Raw genomic sequence first — 6000 nt, 5'->3', positions numbered from 1 at the left:
CTAAAGTTTTAATTTTTGGCAACATCGAATTTCTTGATGGAGACAGAACCTCAAATTCTTTAACATCTGATGATGGAAGCAGTTGGGTCACATGTTTCAACTTGAGAAAATAATGTAATTAAAAGATTATATTTTTTTGTTTGGGAGGGTTTTCCAATGTACTTTCAGTTTTAAACTCAACATTAGAACTATTTTTTTGGTGATGCATCACTTTACTGTTTGGATTTAAATTCTTGATCGTTTCTAGAATGTTTCCTTTCTATAGAGCAGTGCTTGGAAGAGTGGATTAGTCAAAGATGTGGCCTCATTTCTCATTCACCTTTGTACAATTGCTTCTTAATACTGCCGGGTGAATTTGGGTACAATTCTATCAGTGGGAAATGAAAGCTGTGAGTGAGGACCTTCCACCTGAAGAGTCTGATAACATTTAGAGAATTCCAATTTGGGAATTAACAGAAAATTATTTTTATGCATTAGGTTAAAGGACTTAGCCCATTTCAGGTCTTTGGAATTGATTGTCAGCATTTTGAATTAAGCTCTTAGAAACATTTGTGTTTGAGATAGTTCTAATTAGGATCAAATTTGGGGTGTGGTTTCTCTGTTGGGCAGTCTTCTTTATAATAATTAAATTCTAATATTCTGTTTATTGAGCCTTACTGAATACTAGGTACTATGGCAAATAATTTTTTTCATGGATATATTAATATGTGTGTATGTGTGTTCTCATAACATTCCTATGAAGTAGATGTTTTTCTTATATCCTGTGGTACACTTGACCAAATGGGTGAGGGAGAGAAAATATTTTACCCAGATTACCCAGCTAGTCAGAAGCTGAGGCAAAACTTCTGTTGAAACCGGTCTGACTTGAAGGTGCGCTCTTCAAACCTATGCTTTCTTCTTCTCTTTAGGAATCCGATTTCCCAAACATGTTTTGAGCTCCTACTGCTCCTGGGGTGGTTACTCAAGGTATAAATATGCTTCCTGGAGTTCATAGGTTACATTGGCAAGGCTTTCTGACCTTTAGTCACATGGGAGGCTGGACTCAGCTCCATCGGCACTGATGGATTAGGACAACTGCAAGTTCAGACTTTTCTCAGAGGGTCGTTAATTCTGTTTCTCATAAATGAAGGTTGTACATAATTCATGTTCCATTTTAACTTTTGACTGACTTTGATTAAATTTGCTACCGTAATAAAGGCTATGAAGTTATTCTGTGAATTCAGTTTTGTGGTTTAGATACACTTTTTTTTTCCACTTTATTTTTTAATTGAATAATTGCTTAACAGAATTTTGTTGTCTCCTGTCAGACATCAACAAGAATCAGCCATAGATACACTTTTGAAGTAAAATGGCAGCCATTCCAATCTGCAGATAGGTGTCTCTTCTGTAATTGTAATGATTTCAGTGAAATAAAATTTGGAGGTGAAGTCTACAGAGATATGTTATTGATGTTGCTTAACAATATGTAGGAGTTGGAGTCTGAAAAAAATTTTTCTACCTGAAAGTAGAATTTTCTGTTAGTTAAAGCCTCATGATTATGTGTGTGTGTGTAAGCAAGACCCATCCTTAAGAGAGCTACAGTTGCTTAGCTCAAAGGAACCCTCACAGGTCCATGTTAAGGAGGAAAGGGACTTACTTAACATCTTATTCTGTAATTGATGAGAATCACTTTTGCTGATTATTAAAGTTAGAAAGGAACTATGAATATTGTAGAACCTCAGGGCTGGAAATCACCTCAGCCAAAGCAGGAAGGACAGTTGTTCTACCAAGATGGAACCTACACAGAAATGTTGTGAATTTCTTTAGCAAGTATGGGTTTTGAATATGCATTTTTAATAGTTTTAGCGATGTATACTTTACATACCATAAAATTCATGTTTTGAGAGTTTAAGAGTATTGTTCAATGATTTTTTTTTTTTAGATTTATGGAGTTGTGTAACCATCACTGCAATCCAATTTTGGAACATTTCCATTACCCCAGAAAGATCTCGCCCACCAACGTGCATTTTTTTTAACTTTATTTACTTGCTTCCACCTAGATCCTTTTATCATCAGGCACTGATAAACTAAATCATGTAGATTTTAAAAGATATGTCTTTAAAATATATCTTCTTACATGTATTACAATTTCTTAGTACTTTTTGTATATTCAAAAGTTTTGCCTAAACATAATACATAGAAGAATGTAAAAGGTAGTACTGCAAGTGCCATCCATTATCTTGTCTTTGTGGTTTTGATTTGATTCTGTTTTGATCTTTTTTAAACCAGTAAATAAAATATAGTGCTCTTAGTGATATGTTGGAAATCAGGAATAAGAAATCAAGGTAAAAATAATATAATTTTCGTTGGGCAAGAAAAAATTCCTTTAGGATTTAAGACCAAGGACAAAATAATTGTTTTTCTTGATTTTAAGCCAATAACCTTGTGCATTTTATTGTTTGAGCTCTAATCCCCCTTGAGAGATCCATGCCTACAGTGCATGCTGGAGAGCAGGCTTCATTAAATTCAGGTATGCAAACGCATTGTCTACTTTTTGCATTACTTTAGACTGGATTGTTGAGGGATTTAGAAATAGCTTAACCTGCAAGGTACAGTAGCTGCTTTTTCCTGCCTGCATCATTTTTTGTTGTTGTTGTTTTTTAAAATTACCCTCAAGGGTAGCCAGAAGAATTAAAGCTCCCTTGGGAACAAGTTGTACTGGATGGATGGAATTCTACCCCTTAGGTTCCCCGGTGCTCTCTTTGCTCCCTGTTTTGCATGTGTAGATGGACACTGCTGATAGGATAGCTTGGGGATGTTATTTTTTAGGTACACATGATAGGGGAATGCAGTGGTTTGGTTGTAGGTAAAGTGTTTTGGAAACAAACTTTCATTGCTTTTAGATGAACATTTCTGTATGGAAAGTGACCCTTAAAAGTGCCAGGCAGGTAAATCAGTACCTCTTTGTGTGGTGGGTTGTGTCTGGATTTTTAATAACAAACAGAAAGGACATAGCACTGCTCTGATGATAATAGTTTACTGTAAATTCAATCATAATTGGCTTGAAATAACTTTACTTAAAAAAAACACCTGTTTAATTGCTATGATTGTGGGATTCTGTTGTTACTTTGCATTCTTTCCTAAGAGAAAGGCCTAATATCAAATATTAACAAATGAAGAGCTTTCTGACCTATTTGATTTAGAGGAGAGTAGTGATTTTGAAAGTAACAACTTTGGTTTCTGGAAGTTAGTTAACACAACATGGGTGAATGCATTATTGTTTTTTTGTTTAAGACTGCTTTAAATTATTTTAGATAAGTTGCAGTTTTAGATCTCAGTTTTAGATTTTGTACTATGCCTAAAGATTAGGTTCTTGGCAGCTTGTAAAATCATATTATAATAATCAGATTAAGTACACACAAACACACACTCATGGGAGGAAGATAAAGCAAGTTAAAAAAGGTGATAAGTACCAGTTGAAGAAAACTTACTGACTTGGATTTGCCCATTATGCTGATGTTGGCCAAGAGTAGTAGAAACGATAGTTTTCTGATGAATAGAATCTTTGGGAGATTATGAAAGCTGGTTCAGGTATGACGTATCCTCGAATTTATCCACATATCCTACCCTGGTTTTGTCAGGCACTAGTGGAATGTTTTAGGGCTTGTTTGGGTGGCTCGGTGGTAAAGGATCTACCTGTAGTGCAAGAGATGCGGGTTTGATCCCTGGGTTGGGAAGATTCCCTGGAGAAGGAAATGGCAACCCACTCTAGTATTCTTACCTGGGAAATCCCATGGACAGAGGTGCCTGCAGGGCTACAGTCTATGGGGTTGCAAAAGAATTGGACATAACTGAGCATGCACACATAGTGGGATTCAGTGGGAAAAGATTGAAGGCAGGAAGAGAAGGGGGATACAGAGGATGAGATGGTTGGATGGTATCACCGACTCAATGGACATGAGTTTGAGCAAACTCCAGGAGACAGTGAGAGACAGGGAAGCCTGGCATGCTGCAGTTCATGGGGTCACAAAGGGTCGGACATGACTTAGCAACTGAACAACAACAGCAATTTTTACTGGTAATATTACCATTTAAATTTGAGATTAGCATTGCAAAGAAAAAGAAAAAATTTTAATTGTTAATAATTTCAAATAGTTGAGGTAGAACAAAAGCTAATTTTGTGCAAATTGGTGTTTTGTAATTTATTATTTCTTTCTAAGGTGACCTGTCCTATATCCTGAGAATCTGCCCTTCATTTAGATACTTCATTTAATGAGTATCTACTGTATACCAAACTGTGATAGAGTGATGCATCAAAGGGAAGTAGGTCCTCAAAGACTCTATGAACTTGAAATGGAGGCAGAGGAGAAGTACCAGGCACTTGCAGGGTAGGGGGATCTGCCTTGTGGGGAGCAGGTAGGAAGGCCATGGTGAAGAGGTAACATTAAGTGGGACCTGAAGGATGAGAAGGGCATGGTTTAGTTGGGGAACTAAGTTTTCCTGGCAGAAAGTGCAGATGCCCTCAGGCAAGGTGAGAGCTAGAGGCTTTTGAAAAACTGAACCTTTTAAAGAACTGAAAGAAATCCAGAATGGCTGGAAAGTAGAGAAGCAGGTGATGACGCAGAAGTAGACAGGGGCCCGGTTTTGAAAAGGCTTAGTAGGCCATCTGCTGGGTTTTTGAACTTGTCCTAAGCCTCCTGGGAAGCTATTGAAGGTTTTAAGTAGGGATGTGACACGAAATGAAATGCCACAAAAAACAAGAGTTTTAGCTCAATGGAACCTTGATGATTTACCAAAAAGGTCATAATTGCTACAAGGTAAAATATTCTTTCCTCATCTCTTTAAAAAATTTTGCAGCTGCTTTCTTCCATCGTCATCTGTGATCTCTTTTCATTGTTTTTATAGAAATTACCTTCAGTTTTCTAAAGGCTCCCCCTTTTCTTTTATCCTTCACCAGTCTGTTAACCTTATATAGGAATGTCATTTCTATTTATAACTGAGTTAAAATTTTTTTCTAACAGTTTTAGCTCTCTTCCATATTTAAACTTAAGACTCTTTGCTGGTTTTTTCCCCCCAGACATCTTTAATCTACTCAAGATTTTAATGAAGCATTTTGCTAAATATCAACATTAAATTTGCTTTGTTCTTTTCTTTCCTCAAATACAATGTTTTATGTCTAGTTTCATATTTTTCAGCACTTATGCTATTTCATATTCAAGGAAATCTGACTCGAGCACCTCCAGTGTTTTTAGAGAAGTTTATTAATAATATTTAGAAGCACTAATCTTTAGTAGGAGTATCATTTTCAAATCTGGTTCACATTCTGCAGCTTTGCCATCTTTGATATTTAACTGATCTTTGTTGAGCTTCTTATTTTCAAGTGAGCTTATATGTATAAAAGTGCTCCACAGATTTTATTTTATATATCCTGATTTGTTTCTTTCTCCTTCTACAATATGCATCCCTACATGCTCAGCTCATTTTTGGAAATCTTCAACTATGCTAAGTTTTCCTTGCCGTGATGACTGAACAGGTATTCATCCAGGGCTTCCTTGGTGTAAAGAGGTTAGTTTGTGACAGTATACAATGCCATTGTGCGCTTCCCCTTCATGGATGCACAGAATAACCACAGCATCACCTCCTCCTCCAGATATTTCCTTTGAAATCTACATTGTGATGCAGTCTCTACCGTAGCTCACTTTGGCCTTTCTGAATCATTTTATACCTGCTCTGTATTCTTTCCTTGTTGATTTTTTTTTTCCCCCTCATGCTGGTAACCTGAGTGAAGAGTTTACAGTGGCTTTGTGTCATAACTATTTTCACTTCCTATCCAGCCCAGGACATTTATTTTGAAAGAGTTGCCTCATTTTAGAGTCTGATGTTTTCGTGCTGGTGGTTTCTTTGCCATCCACAGTGACTGCCCTTGGTTTGGAGTTGTGCTTTCCAGTTTGTCCCTCTCTGCACGGCTGGTAAAGGAAGGCCATACATGTCTGTCTTTGGCTGCCTTTACGATACGGTGAT

This window comes from Dama dama, chromosome X (assembly GCF_033118175.1).
Source record: "Dama dama isolate Ldn47 chromosome X, ASM3311817v1, whole genome shotgun sequence".
Taxonomy (NCBI): Eukaryota; Metazoa; Chordata; class Mammalia; order Artiodactyla; family Cervidae; genus Dama; species Dama dama.
This window is presented reverse-complemented; position numbering follows the sequence as displayed.